The sequence below is a fragment of the Balaenoptera acutorostrata genome, chromosome X (genome assembly GCF_949987535.1).
Source record: "Balaenoptera acutorostrata chromosome X, mBalAcu1.1, whole genome shotgun sequence".
Classification (NCBI taxonomy): Eukaryota; Metazoa; Chordata; class Mammalia; order Artiodactyla; family Balaenopteridae; genus Balaenoptera; species Balaenoptera acutorostrata.
Window position 1 is genome coordinate 23,587,446 of NC_080085.1, and position 15,992 is coordinate 23,603,437.

The window sequence follows — 15,992 nt, forward strand, 5'->3', positions numbered from 1 at the left end:
TGCATATTCATTCACATCGTTGTGTGTATCATTTTTTCATTTTTATTGCAAAGTAGTATGACGATATATAGATATAGCACAAAATGTTATCCATTTTCCATCAAATCATCTTTTGACCGATATTGACTGGTTTGCAATTTACGGTTATTATGAATAAGGTTGCTATGAACACTCATACACAAATCTTTATGAGGACATATTTTCTTTTCACTCCACTTTGGAAGAGAATTGCTGGGATTCATGGTAAGCACATGTTTAATTTTATCAGAAACAGCTGAAACAGTTCTCCAAAGTAGTTGGACAAATTTTACACTCCTGACAACAGTATATGAAAGTTTCACTTTCTCCTCATGCTTGCCATCATTTGGAATTGTCTATCTTTCAGATTTTCTCTATTGTAGTAATGAGGGGCATTAATGGTATCTTTAGAAGAGCAGACATTTTAACTTTGAGGATCCTTCTTATATGACTGGTGTTTTATGTGTGGTACTATTTGCTTACCCATAGATTGCAAAGATTTTTTTATGTGTTTTCTTATAAATATATATAGGTTTAGCTTTTACCTTTAAGACTATGATCCATTTTATGGTGAATTTATGGTATGAGGATCTGGTCAAGGTTCATTTTTCTTCAGAAGTATATCCTAGAATTTCAGCACCAGTTTTTGAAAATATTATTTTTTACCCATTGAATTATCTTGGTACTTTAAAAATACTAACTGAACATATATGAATGTGAGTCTTTTTCTGGACATCCTTATTCTATCTTATTATTCTATATGTGTATCTCTTATATCAGTATCTTACTGTCCTAATTACTGTAGCTTTATAATAAGTTTAGAAAGCAGGTAGTGTAAGCCCTCAAGCTTTGTATTCTTTTTCAAAATTATTTTGACAAGTCTAAGTCCTTCAATTTTCCATATACAGTAGTTGTCCCCTTATCCACAGGGGATATATTCCAAGACCCCCAGTGGATGCCTGAAACCACAGATAGCACCGAGCCCTATGTATACTATGTTTTTTTCCTATACATACATACCTATGATAAAGTTTAATTTATAAATAAGGCACAGAAATAGATTAACAATGATAATTAATAAGAAATAGAATATACTATAATAAAAGTTACATGAATATGGGCTCTCTCTCTCTCAAAATATCTTATTGTACACATTTAATGTTTCTTCCATCTTACCTAAGCACTTACCATGTGTTATGACCATAACTTCTGCAGTTTGAGGTGCTACAGAAAAACTATCACAAATTTTTTTTCCTTCACAACTTCACAGATAGAAGGTTTGTTCTTACTGTAGATCACAGTAACCTCAGCATGTAATATTTTTTTCTTCCCTTATTGAGAACTTACACCTTTCACTTAAAGGAAGCACTTTACAGCTTTTCTTGACATATCCTAATTGCCAGCATCACTACTCTTGCCCTTTGGGGCCATAATTAATGAAAAAGAGTTACCTGAACACAAGCACTGCAATACTGTGACAGTCGATCCAATAACCTAGTCAACCACTAAGTGACTAAAGGGCAAGATATGCTGGACAAAGGCACAGAGCAAGACAGCTTGAGATTTCATCCTGCTACTCAGAACAGCATACAAATTAAAGCTGATGAGTTGTTTATTTCTGGAATATTTTCATTTAATAATTTCAGACCAAGTTTTACCACAGGTAACTGAAACCGTGGAAAGCAAAACCTTGGGTAAGGGGGTGACTGCTGTAAACCTTTAGAATCAGTTTGTTAATTCTTGAGGAAAAAACCAAGCCTGCTTGGATTTTGATTGAGATAGCCTTGAAAATATAGATCAATTTTCGAAGAATTGACATCTGAACAATACTGAGTTACCTAATCTATGAATAAGGTATGTCACTCCAACTCTTTAAGTCTCCATTTCTCTCATCAATGTTTTGTAGTTATAAGTGTACAGGTCTTTCATATATTTTGTTAAATTTATACTTAAGTATTTCATGATTTTGATACTCTTGTAAATGCTCCTGTAAATGGAATTGATATTGAATAAATGTCATGACAGCAGACATCTTTGACATTTTCCTTGGTTTTAGGGCAAAAGCATGTAGTCTTTACCATTACGTTTGAAGTTAGTGCTAGGTTTTCTGAAGGCACCCTTTATCATATTAAGTAAATTCCCTATTATTGTTAGTTTGGCTGAGATCTTTTATAATGAGTATTGAATTTTGTCAGTTTTCTTGCATATACTGAGTTGATCATTTGATTGAATCATGCCTGTTTTTGTATTGACATTTTTTCATAACATTTTCTTTTTTCTTTTAATTTCTATAAGATTTGTACTTATATCTTTTTAATTTTTAATACTGATCATTTGTGCCTTCTCTTTTTTCATCAACTTAGATCTTATCAATTTTATTGCTTTTTTAATAGAAGCTTTTTTTGGTTTCATTAAATTTCTCTAATGTTTTGTTGTCTATATCCTTGATTTCCACTTTTACCATAGTTAGCTCCTTATTTTTGCTTCCTTTGTGTTTAACTTTCCTTTTGTTTTTAATTTTATTAATTTTTTTCTTCCTTTTAAAAAGTTTCTTAAGGTGGAAACTTAGGTCATAGAATATCTCACTTTAGATGTATCCCACAAATTTTGGTATGTTGTGCTTCTTAATTTAGTTGAAAATGTTTTTTTAGTTTATGATGTCTTCTTTGATTAATGCATTATTCAGAAATGGGTTGTTTAATCTCCAAATAGTTGAGGATTTTACAGATATCTGTTATTGAATTCTAAATTAATTCTGTTTTGGTCAAAGAACATATTCTGTGCGATATTAACTTTTGAAATGTACGGAGACATGTGGTAAGTTATATGGTCTAGCATATGGTCTATGTTGGTGAATGCTCCATATACATTAGAAAAGAATGTATATTCTGCTGTATTAGGTAAAGCGCTCTACAAAAATTAAGCAAAGTTTTCTACTCTTACTTTGTTAGGAATTACATCATTTTTTTCCTGTAACTCTTGAAATGATCACGTGAATTTTTTCTCCTTTATTTTATTAATGTGGTGATTTATATTCATTGATATACAAATGTTTTTCTATGTTGTATTTTATGAATATATCTAACTTAATGATATAATGTCTTTTTTATATGTTGCTGGATTTGATTGCTTAATATCTTGTCTGGGACTTATGCCTCTCCTGTTCATGAGAGAATGGCCTTTCCTCTTTTTTTTCTTGTAAAGTTATTCTCAGATACTTTGGTGTCAAAGTAATTCTGGCCTCTAGTGGTATTGGGAAAGCTGTTCTGATTTACAGCTACATGTAAATCAATGAAATTAGAACACTTCCTCACACCATATACAAAAGTAAACTCAAAATGGTTTAAATACCTAAGTATAAGTCATGACACCATAAAACTCCTAGAAGAGAATATAGGCAAAACATTCTCTGACATAATTCACAGCAATATTTTCTTAGATCAATCTCCGAAGGCAAAAGAAACAAAAGTAAAAATAAACAAATGGGACCTAATCAAACTTGTAGGATTTTGCACAGCAAAGGAAATCATCAATAAAACGAAAAGACCTACAGAATGGGAGAAAATATTGGTAAATGATGCCACTGACAAGGGGTTAATATCCAAAATATACAAACAGCTCATACAGCTCAATATCAAAAAAACAAACAACCCAAACAAAAAATGGGCAGAAGACCTAAATAGCCATTTCTCCAAACAAGACATACAGATGGCCAACAGGCACATGAAAAGATGCTCAACACTGCTAATTATTAAAGAAATATAAATTAAAACCACAATGAGGTGTCACCTCACACCAGTCAGAATGGTTATCATCAAAAAGTCTACAAATAATAAATGCTGGAGAGGGTGTGGAGAAAAGGGAACCCTGCTGCACTGTTGGTGGGAATATAAATTGGTGCAGCCATTTTGGAAAACAGTATGGAGGTTCCTTAAAAAAGTAAAAATAGAGCTACCATATGATGTTTCAATCCCACTCCTGGGCATATATATGGAGAAAACCATAATTCAAAAAGACACATGCACCCCAATGTTCACTGCAGCACTATTTACAATAGCCAACACATGGAAGCAACCAAAATGTCTATCGACAGAGGAATGGATAAAGAAGATGTGGCACATATATACAATGGAATATTACTCAGCCATAAAAATGAATAAAATAATGCCATTTGCCATATCATAGATGGACCTAGAGAATATCATACTAAGTGAAGTAAGTCAGACAGAGAAAGACAAATATTTTATGATATCACTTACATGTGGAATGTAAAAAATAATACACATTAATCTATATACAAAACAGAAACAGATTCACAGACATAGAAAACACAGTTATGGTTACCAAAGGGGAAAGGAAAGGGAGGGGAGGAACAAATTAAGAGTATGGGATTAACAGATACAAACTACTATACATGAAATAGATAAGCAACAAGGATTTACTGTATAGCACAGGGAACTATATTCAGTATCTTGTAATAACCCATAATGAAAAATAATCTGAAAAAAATATATACAACTGAATCACTTTGCTGTATACCTGAAACTAACATAATATTGTAAATCAACTATATTTCAATAAAAAAATTAAAAATTAAAACATAAAAATAATGCTGACCTCATAAAACAAGTTAGGAAGTGGTCTTTTTCTTTTCTCTGGAAATGTTTGCATACGATTGCTGTTAGTTTTATCTTAACCATGAAGATATATTTGACTAGAGTCTTCTTTGTGGGAAATTTTAAAATTACAGATTACATTTCTATACAAAGCACTTCTGTAAGTAAGTAAGAGGGAGAAAATTCAATGTTTACAAAACAGGCAACAGTCTTGAGCAGGAACTTTATAGTAGTCATTCAAAAGGCCAAAACCTTTTTAAAGTGCCCAACTTCATTATTCATCTGGTAGAGGTACGTTAACTCCACAATGAAACATATTACCTACCACCTGAATGGCCAAAACAAAAATGACTGAAAATGTCAGATGATGGGAAGGATACAAAGCTACTATACACTCACACAGTGCACTTCACAAAAGAGGATATACTAATTGCCAATAAATACACACAAAAGTGCACAACCACATTAGTTTTCTGGGAACTATTAAAACCACAATGAGATACCTCTACATATCACACACACAGGCAAAGATTTTAAAAGCCAGATAACATAAAGTGTTGTTCAAGATGCAGAATAACGGGCACACGGATACACTTTGTGAATATAACTGCTTTGAAAAACTGGGTATTAGCAATTATGATAAAATATATTCATATGCTATGATGATGTCACTAGTCCAAGGTATATACCCAGTATTCCCCATGTGATCAAAGGTACATGTGCAAGGATGTCCATGGTAGCATTGTTTAGAACAACTCAAATGTTCATAAATAGTAGAATGGATAAATGAATTGCAGAGTGAAAGAGTGGGAAATATACAAAAGTCACTGGTGCATAAAAAGATGATGACATGTGAGACAAGTATTATGGAGAATCCTTGCCATAGGAAAGACTTTGTTGGGATCTTGATTCTGGTCTCTGCAAGAAATTTCATTTATCATTAGCTTCCATTGGTATATCTGAATGAGCACTGGGGAGTTTGCCCTCCTTGGATGCTGCAGAGCTTTTATAAGCCACTTCAATATATGGCTAGTTCACAGCACAAAGGTATCTTTCTTTGTTAATTACATTGTCCCCCCAAACTTAGCACATTTCTGATATATTTGCTCCATATACAAGAAAACACAGGCTTTTAATCTCTTGTTCCTTCTATTTCTGCTTGAAGACTGATTCTTGAATAGGCTAATGTCTAATGTTTGAATACTGTGTTAAAAGCAGCAAACAATAGAAAACACACTATTAATGCTCTGGCTATTTCCAACAATACATTGGCCAGACTCAGGAGACAAGTGTTCTAATTTCAGTTATACAAGTTGTAAATTTTATACTTGTATGTACTTTGAATGAGGACTATCTAAAGCATATGTATGGGGCTTGAGTGATTAAATGACCTGAAACTGTTAATCATTCTAAATCTGAGGCTATTGGAAAGAAGCTATGCATGGTTCTAAGAAGGAACACGAAACCCCGAAAATTGAGGAGGAGAAAGGCTATTTTTTTCTCGAGCAGATTTGTGAATGAAAAAGATTCCAGTATTAAATGAAGGAAACCATATGTGCAGCCAAAAGCATTATCTTAGGATCACATAAGCCTCTTTTTGTCTACCAGCAAAAGAAAAAGTGTCTGACCCACTATTGTTTTCATTCAGGAGCTGAAAATCTTCAATAAAGCACAAAGGCTCAATTCTAGAAAAAAAATAGAGTCCAAATGAATAATATAATGTGGAACAGAAGCAGGTGCATGTAAAATTAAAATGCAATTTCATAACTGGATGAAAATCATATACTTCAGCATCAAGATGACAACCCTATTTTGCAGCCATAATTGTTATTCTTGTAGGAGCAGAGGCAGTCTTTATTCAGCATGCTTCTGTGTGTGAACGTGTGTGTGTGGTGTGTGTGGTGTGTGTGTGTGTGTGTGTGTGTGTGTGTGTGAGAGAAAGTTATCAGAAGCTTATTATACTTTTATATACATTACATATACCTGTGTATATATTTAATGTATATTTATATTTTATGTATTTCTAAAATATTTCATATATATGCATATATATCTTTAAATGTTATTACTCTGGAATAAAATATTGATTCTGTTGCCATATAAGGCAATATCAAATCTATGAAACTTGAGCAAAAAATGTATTATTTAAAATTGATAACAATTTGTGTTCTTTAGTTAAAAGTCTTAGTTCTCATTTCACACCTATGACAAATACTTATCTAATAATACACTTAAAAAAAGTTTCAATAATACACTTAAAAAAGTTTCAAAGTGATTCAGATTTATCCCAAAGTCATTATGATAATACATAGAAATTCCAAGCAGGCTTCTATGGAAGAAGAAATAATTACATACTTCAAATCAGTAATACTTCAAGACTTTTTATATCTTACATCAATAAATAAATTTTGATTAAACAAAATCTTTAGCCCAAAGTATATTATTTTCACTTCTCAAAATAAAAGGTTTAAAATCTATGAATTTCTAGTTACATATACTGATTTTTTTAAACTAGTCATTTGTTTATTCTCTTATAGTGCACACATCATATGTGTTTGTGTGTGTGTGTGTATATATATATATACCTATAAAAACATCCAAGGCAAATTTTACTTTTTAAAAAGTGGCTTAATCCATCTTTAAATTCATCTAGTTTGCATGGCTGCTGAATTGAAGGACTTCAGGACCACGACTCTCTTTTCCCCATAAGCTTTTGTTTGTGTGTTTTACATTGAAAATTATATTGAGCTTGAAAAAATCACATTTTCATCAGTTTAGAAGTAAAAACAAAGAAGTATATCTTGGAGATGTTATATTTCTTTAACAGAGAATTAGCTAGTGGAGGCCTTTTTGCTTTGGTTTGGTTTTGTTTTTGTATTTGTTAAATGCTTGGTTTCACTCCTTTGCATTTTGAAAAGACATAAGGCTAAATTTGTTCTAATCGATACTTCTAAACAAATCTGCTTGGATTTAACAGTAATATTTTTCTGACAGATATCTTTACTCAACCAACTTCTTTTCTCATGTTGAATCACCCTAGTATAACAAAATAAACCTTATGGTGTTCAACACTTTTTAAATCAAATTTGAAAAAAAATATTTGCTATTTAACCACTGTTACAGATGATTTTATTCATTCATTAAACATTTAAGTAGTAACTTAAAAGATACTCAAGGCAATTCACGGGAAAAAAATTAAGGTCAGAAGCAATTAGCGCTGCCACTCATGCAAAGCATTTGTTTTTATTTTTCTTTTCCATTTATAACTTGAGTTTCAAAAAGGAGATATATTTATGTTAAGGTACTATAGATGACTCTCCTATTTTTCTTGTTTAGCTTGCTTCTCCCAATTGAAACAAGAATGTGCTTGTCAAATACTTTGCAGAATAGAGGCTTCTGGATATTTCATTACATTTTTCAAAAAGTATAAATCACTTGCTACCAGTTTCAGAGGTAGCATCTTCAAATCTTGGTAATATATAAACAAGCTAACAAAATAAACTATTAAGAATGGAAATACTTACATGTAACCATTTTTTCATGGAGAAAACATGTTAAAGATAACTTGCCATATAGAATTTTGACAGATAATACTCATTTCTCAGTTGAAATATTAACTATAATAAAATTAATTTGACAAATATTTAGATATACAAATGGTGGCTTGCATAGTAGGCATATATGAAGTACTTCCTTACTTTATAATTTAAATGAAAAATTTTTAAATTGAATATTTAGAATAAAGTACAGTATTTTTAAACCATGAGAGTAACTTTTTAAAATCTGTCATTTTCTATGCAGATCAAATTAATTACAGGTTGGAATGGCTGAATTCATTTATTAAGGAAACTTCCAAAATACTTTTTAATCTATTAAGTAATTTTTTTTTTACAAATGAATTTAAAAATTGAAAGAATCTTAAAGTACCCATTTCCTGCTCTTCATTTTGGAAACAAAAACTGATCTGTAGAGGATAAGTTACATGCTGTACCAGCGAGGATTTATGTTATAAGAAATACAGGCAAGCTGAGAATCAGAAACAGAAAAAGAACTATTGCAAGAACATCAGGAAGTCAAAGAATCAGAATAGTAAAGTAACAGACATGTAGGAAGATTCAAGATTCAAGATTCAAGATTCTTGAATCTTGAAGATTCAAGATTCAAGAGTCAATTCAGCCAAATTCAAGAACGTGAAAAGCTTGGTCAGGACACCTCTGCTAGCACCACTGTTCCTGAATAAATGTCCCTGAAACCACTGGACTCATGATAACTGCTGCATCCACACGGCACAGTTTCTCAGCTTCCCCTGGTCTTTTTTGTTATGCCTTCAAGTTAAAAAATCTCAGGCTCAGGACACCCTAATTGCCAGGCCAATGTCATGCACCTATCTCAGGGCTACTTGAAGGAAAGAGAGGAAATATGGCCATGATGGCTTTTGTAGTGAAACACAGGGCCTTCTGCCTACCAGGATTAACTCAAGTGGGAATCACCTCCCCTCCCCCGCAAAAAAGAGTTGTTTAGATGTTGGGTTCCAAAAATAATAAGTGCACACCATAGACTTTCCAATATCCAACTCCATCCTTTCTAACTTAAATTTCCAAATTCAATGGACCGTATTCAGTTACTACAAACAGTAACAAGTCACAATCTTTAGATGATGCCTCAGTATTTGGTAAAGATTTTGTATCAGTATTTTAGAGTGTACCACCACTACGCATCCCACTTATAGTAGGAAGAAAGAGTAGAAAAGAAGAAAGGCAAATTGTTTAAAATATCTACCTATACATGACACAACAAGCGGGGTAGGAAACATGGGTAAGAGGATGCATTCTCTATTTTTGCAATTGTTCACCAGACTGTAGGTATTTACAAGGTTTCCCTTTACCCATTCTGTGTTTGCATTTCTTCAGCCATCTCCTGAGCCGATTAAGAATTCATTAGGCACATGTATTTACTGCTGAACGGTGTAGGGGTTTGCAACGAGCTTCCCCCAAAAGGTGCTGGATTTGCATGAGGCTTATTTTGAGCTAAAGGTAATTGAGACCCTGTGGGCTGAAGATAAACTACTGTCCCTCCCTTAACCTAGAAGAATTACACTGGGGATTTTACCAGAAGAGAGTTATTACTGGAGATAAATTTTTATCTAAGTGGCCCCATCTATACAGCGGGGCAAACATCTAATTATCAAACATCCGCTCTTCTTCTCCCGTCCTTGGAAGCCCCAGGCTCCTATCCCATTCCTTAGCTCGGGATGGCATATATATCTCATTTTACTTTTCTGTTTCTGAACCTCTCATGTATAGGGGGTCTCTGACCTTCTTATGTGTGTGGGGTTCCCATACATATGAAATTAAATTTGATTTTCTCCTGTTAATCTGTGTCATGTCAATTTAATTCTTACACCAGCCAGAAGAACCAGAAGGGGAGAGGAAAGTTTTCCTCTGCCTCGACAGTGGCTTTCCTCTGCCCTGAGTGGCTTTCTTTCATAAAGTTGCAGTATTTTTCCATATCACTTACTTCCAGACAATGTAGTATAAGGAGTTGCTCCAGGGACCACCTGAGTTTCATAAATACTGCTCTTTCCCTCTGTTTTTTATCACCAACCTTATTTCCCCTTAATAATTAAGATCAATCACTCCAACCAATGCCATAACTTCTCCCTACTCTCCCATCGTTTTTCTTTTCTTTTTTTTGCCTGTTTACCCAATGGCATTAAAAGGCTGAAATTGCTAGGTGTTAGTCATTTAGAATCTAAGAGAAATATTATTATATTTCATGGTGGAAGCATGCATTCCAGGGTACTAAAATGAGAACCTAGAGGTATGAAGGTCTGAAGTAAAACTGAGTGATTCAGATTTAATCACGAGAGCCACCATCTCCATTTCCTCCTGTTTATTACATGAATGCTGGCTAGGGACCATCAGCTTCATATGTTATGCACTGATTCACATCTTACATGGCATGTTGTAAGACAGTGCAGTCTTATCCCTTTCAAGTCCCTGATCATCCAGTTAAGCCATAAACTGTTAGTGTCTGCTCATGAATTGCTATTTAGATTTAGCTCAGGCCATCCTTTCAAGTAAGGTGAACTATTAAATGGGCCATTTGAAATTTTGGCAATGGGGAAGATTTCCCCTTCTGGGACATTTCTACCAAATATAACATGATCATCAACTTCTGGCATGGGCCATGCAGAACCATCTATTGGATTGGCCAAAAGACTCGTTCGCGTTTTTCCATAAGATGTTACGGAAAAACCCCAACGAACATTTTGGCCAACCCAACATAATCTGGGCTCAGACATTATCCTCAGTTTATTGTTTGTAGAAAACTCCGCATGAAGTCTTCGGTATAGGTTAAGGAGGGGTGGGAATGAAGTGGAAGTAGGCATTCCTAGAGTTTCAATCATTGTGATCATATTACTAGATGTTGAAGCACCCCGGGCCCCATAGCTGATTTTGGTGAATCAGAAATACACATTCATTTTATACTGGGCAGATCAGCTGACATGGTCACCTGTTGTCCCATGGTCAAGGCTACAGAGTCCACCAAGATTTTATATATAGAATAAGTCTATACTTTCTTCATGACATATCTATGTGTATATATCTATATATTTTTATTTATATCTGTATCTATATGTATATCATGACAAGGATATGGCCTTTCTAAAACACCCTTATGTACTTTATTTTCCTGTCTTTTGCTTACAAGATCTTGCCATAGTCTCTATATATCTAACATGGGCATTTTAGATAATATTGAATCTGCTTGGACATAACGCCCAAATTAAAGATCTGCTCTCAGTGCATCTTGAACTAGCTGGAGAGCATTTTCTGGATTTAACTCAAAGCACCTTTTGCATTAACTTAGTATATATTGAGTAGTACCTTTAATTGTTGTTGAATTAAAAATCAAAGGAAGACTCTGAAGTACTATGTTTCCTTCTTAGTGGTAGCTGGTGTAATCTGTTCTCTACTTTGGAAGGACTATTTTACCATGGTCCAGAAGACTAGACTCTCAGAAATGTTAGAATTTTTTTTCATTGGTTTATTGCTCTCTTTCTCTCACTTTGGCTAGCATGCTTCTTACAAAGATATGTGAGGTTTCTACTAACTCTTTGGGTTCTATCAGTATGATGGCATAATATAGTTGAACTGCATGGTAATGAAATGTTCCAGATTAAATTTGACTTTAGATTTCATAGCCTTGAGGCAAGATATATGTCCTTTTCAGGTGATGGCAAATAGCATCTATTTTTTGTTTTTGCTTTCTCAGCTCACTGCCAGAGTGTTTATTGTTTGTTTGTTTTCAAACTGATAGCTGTTAAAAGATGTCAGGAACTACACAGATTGACTCCAGGAAGGAAGCCCCATAAGGAACAGTGACTTATCAAGCACATTCACAATAATCCACTGTCATTCTGAGACACATCTACCTCCTTCATTAGTCAATCTGTGATCTTGAATGGAGACATGATAGGCCTCTCGATTTCTACATTTTAAAAAAATTCTTTGGACTCATCTTTGTAATTCTTTCAAGGATGCTGGATTCCCTTTCCTTTATTATTGTAGTTTGTGCAGATGATTTCAGAGACATCCACTTGCTTCTATGCAACAGAAAAGCCAATAGTCTATAAATTAGAGAGTCAGTGCGGGATCCTGTCATTTGTTGATACTATTTACAAATCATGCCATCAGGTTCTGGTAGAAGGAATGCAGAATATGTTTTGAGTCCACCGCAGTTCAACCATGAGGCAGACTTAGAAAACAACTGAAGTTATAACCATACCCTTCTAAGCCTGCACCCTGACTGACAGAGTGAACTGGTGTTCTCGGTCCATATTACCAGGGGGTAATGTTTGTTCAGAGTCAACTCCAAAAAGTCCCTTAAGAAATGGCGCACTGTGTGCATGGGGTGAGTGGTGAGAAAAAGAAAGGGTTTTACTCTGGGTCAGGAGGGGATGAGAGGGGCGTGGGCAGGGTTGCAAACTCAAATGCCTACATGGGGCAGTTGATAATATAAATTAGAGCTGCAGGCTGGGCGATAGAAGAATGTTCTTAGCTTCCACAAATAGATAGGAGTTCGCCTCTATTTCTTGAGACACAAGGCCCTCTCTTGGTCTCTCTTTGGTTTCCCACTTTTGATAGATAAGCGTTATGAGAAATGTTTTGCGTTCCTCTTAACTCTACCATAAACAACATCAGCCAAAGTTCCCGATACACATCTACAGATGCCGGGCTTCGAGTACCCGGAAGGCAAGGGCAGCACGGGGGACGGGGCACAGGCTGCTGCCTACAGAAGCAGCAGGCTCTTCCACTTCAGTTGGGCGGGGTGGAGGGAAGGAATTGGAACCCAGTATGGCCACATCTTCCAAATTTTCAATAGATGCCACTGTATGTAAAAACTTCTCATTTAAAATTTTTAACTGAACAAAATTTAAAATGTCACCTCAAGAATTAAAAAAAAAAAAAAAAAAACACCAGAAAACAAAATTTTCAAAGTCCCTCAAAAATCTTGTCTTTTCCCTTTCTCAAGTATATTTGCCCGGTAAAGGACCATGGATCCTATAGTGGAAGACTGGGGGAATGGGCAAAGGATTTGTAATGCTATTATACGGTGTTTCTTTAAGAGTCGGGTTCCTCAGAAGCAGATCCAGTGACAAACAATAACGTACGAGTGAGTTATTAAGGAAGTATCTCCAGGAAAAACTATTAAAGAACTGGAGAAAGCAGGACAGGATAGAGAAAGAAATTGAATGAGCAAATTTAGGTAACTTTAGCTTATTCCAAAAGGAAATCCTTAGAGTGTAAATTATACCTCAAAATGTTCTGACTAGAGACAATGGAGCTGGGGTTTTGTATTCTCCCTCCAACATTAGTCATTGTTTAAGGGTTGCTTGACAAACACTCAGGCACCTCCTGCTCTCTGTTCATGTGGACATAGCAGTTTCAATAGCCCAAAGGCAGTTTTCCAAAGAATCAGAAGTAAAGGCGCACCAAAGTTGGAGGGCTGTACACAGAAACAAACAAAAATAAGATGCAATGGGATCCAAAAGAAGCACTCACAAGGTCTAAAAGAAGCAATGTTCCTTCAATTAAAGTGCCATAGGAACTGCAAAGAATTGAGAGAGAGACCAGTGACTCAAGTTTGAGGTCCTTTCACCAGAGTTGGGGTTTTAAATTTAGACAAGACAGGATTTCAGTGGGCTATCCATCTGTTTTGGCCCTAAGGATCCTACGATCAATTAACCATTGCCAAAGACCCCTGTACATCTGATCACTTGAAATAATACTGTGTACTAACCTTGTTGCTTATGTAAGCATGTTGCTCTGCTTACTGTTTGGGCTCTTTTCCCACTGAATGCTCAAAGATTATGTCATCCCTATGAAAATCAAAAGCCTTTTCAACTTTAGAATCTCTAACCAATAATCCAAAACTAAATAAAACATCCACCAAGGCATTTTTCAAATTTTTTAAGAATTACAATGTAATTCTTAAAATCTTTATGAAGGGAATTATCTTCTTGGCCATTTTGGGGAGGGGGCACAAATATGTGTGTAGGTGGTTCACGCATGTTGAAAATAATACAGCATTCCTATCATCTGAAATATTTGAATTCATGAACTATTGGCACCTCAACTTTATTTAGAGTGGGTGATAAGTGAATTTAGGTCTCCATATACTGCCTATATCATAGCTACCAGAGGGCAGAGAATAGTGAACACCCTGACCGTTCACTTAAGAGCTCATTCAAATCTTATTCTGTCCTCCAAAAGATATGAGTAAGAGTCTCTTTGTGGCTCTTGGCTCAGTGTTAATCATAGGCAGGGGGATAATTATAAGGTTGGATTTACAGGGAAAAATTTACTTAAAAATTAACGTGATAAATTTCTTCTCAAATTAGCAATTTTTAAATTAATTACTAATCAGCAAACAGTATTGTCAAGGCTATGTTATCTTTTGACACCCAGAAAACCACAGAGGTTCTTCCATTTGAAGAAAGCGTGTGAATAAGACATTGCATAACCATATTTCTTCAACAGGCGTACTTGATATCAAGTGGAATATGCATTCGGTGAGTGTGGAAAGATAGGAGGAAAAAACTAAGTGTAAAACAATAATTGTACAGAATTGCTTGGGAAAATTAAAGACATATTGTTGACCATAGGAAGTTTATAAATTGGTAGTAACTGTCAAAATACATTATTGACTGGCAGACTATATCTAGCTTTATGAATCTAGGATGTATAGGATTTTTGAAGAAACAATTTCTTAATTAAAATAAACCTTGAAAAAGCTTTGATACTAGGACTAAAAACTTACTCTAGAAGGAAAAGCAAGATGTAACAATAAGCAGTCTCTAATTTAGAGGAATTGTCCGTGAACTACTCATTTAGTATCAACCATGATGAGGAAGAAGAAGCAAACATGGCATAGGTCTCTTTATATATGTTTTCAGTCAAATGGGAGGAAATGGTACCAATGAAAGAGAATTTAGTACTTGTACCAGATATGTGACTCAGACAAATGTAAAACAAAACTTTAGAGAAAATAAGCTGCTTTATCCCTATTGGTAGGAGAAAGAAACTGGGGTTGGGTGAGCATTGAAAGAGACCCTTGTGTGAAACCAGGCAGAAAATTAAGTGGGAAATTAAAAGAAGATATTGGTCAGGACCACTGGAAAATTCATTTTAAAACACTATTCTAATAAGGGTATCTCTTTCTAAACTAGAAATATAGCATTGAATTTAGCACTCCCCGGCTTCAAAGAAATTTTAGTACACTCTCTTATATTTGGGGCTAAGGATCATTTAACAAATTGAACCTGAGGAAAGTAAAAGCAATAAAACAAAATTAGTAAAAACAATAGGGGGCTTCCCTGGTGGCGCAGTGGTTGAGAGTCTGCCTGCCAATGCAGGGGACACGGGTTCGAGCCCTGGTCTGGGAAGATCCCACATGCCACGGAGCAACTGGGCCCGTGAGCCACAATGGCTGAGCCTGCGCGTCTGGAGCCTGTGCTCCACAGCGGGAGAGGCCGCGACAGTGAGAGGCCCGCGCACCGCGATGAAGAGTGGCCCCCGCTTGCCGCAGCTGGAGAAAGCCCTCGTACAGAAACGAAGACCCAACACAGCCAAAAATAAATAAATAAATAAATAAAATTAAAAAAAACAAAACAAAACAAAACAATAGGAACAAAAAGTATTATGAGGGCATACCTACAAGAGTGCATACAAATAATAAAACAAAACGATTGTTCAAATAGTTAAAGGATTAACCATAGCCGTAATAGTTGCATTGGTAGTGCAATTGTGAAAATTATTGATAAGAGTTTACATATTTTAGCAGAAATCTACA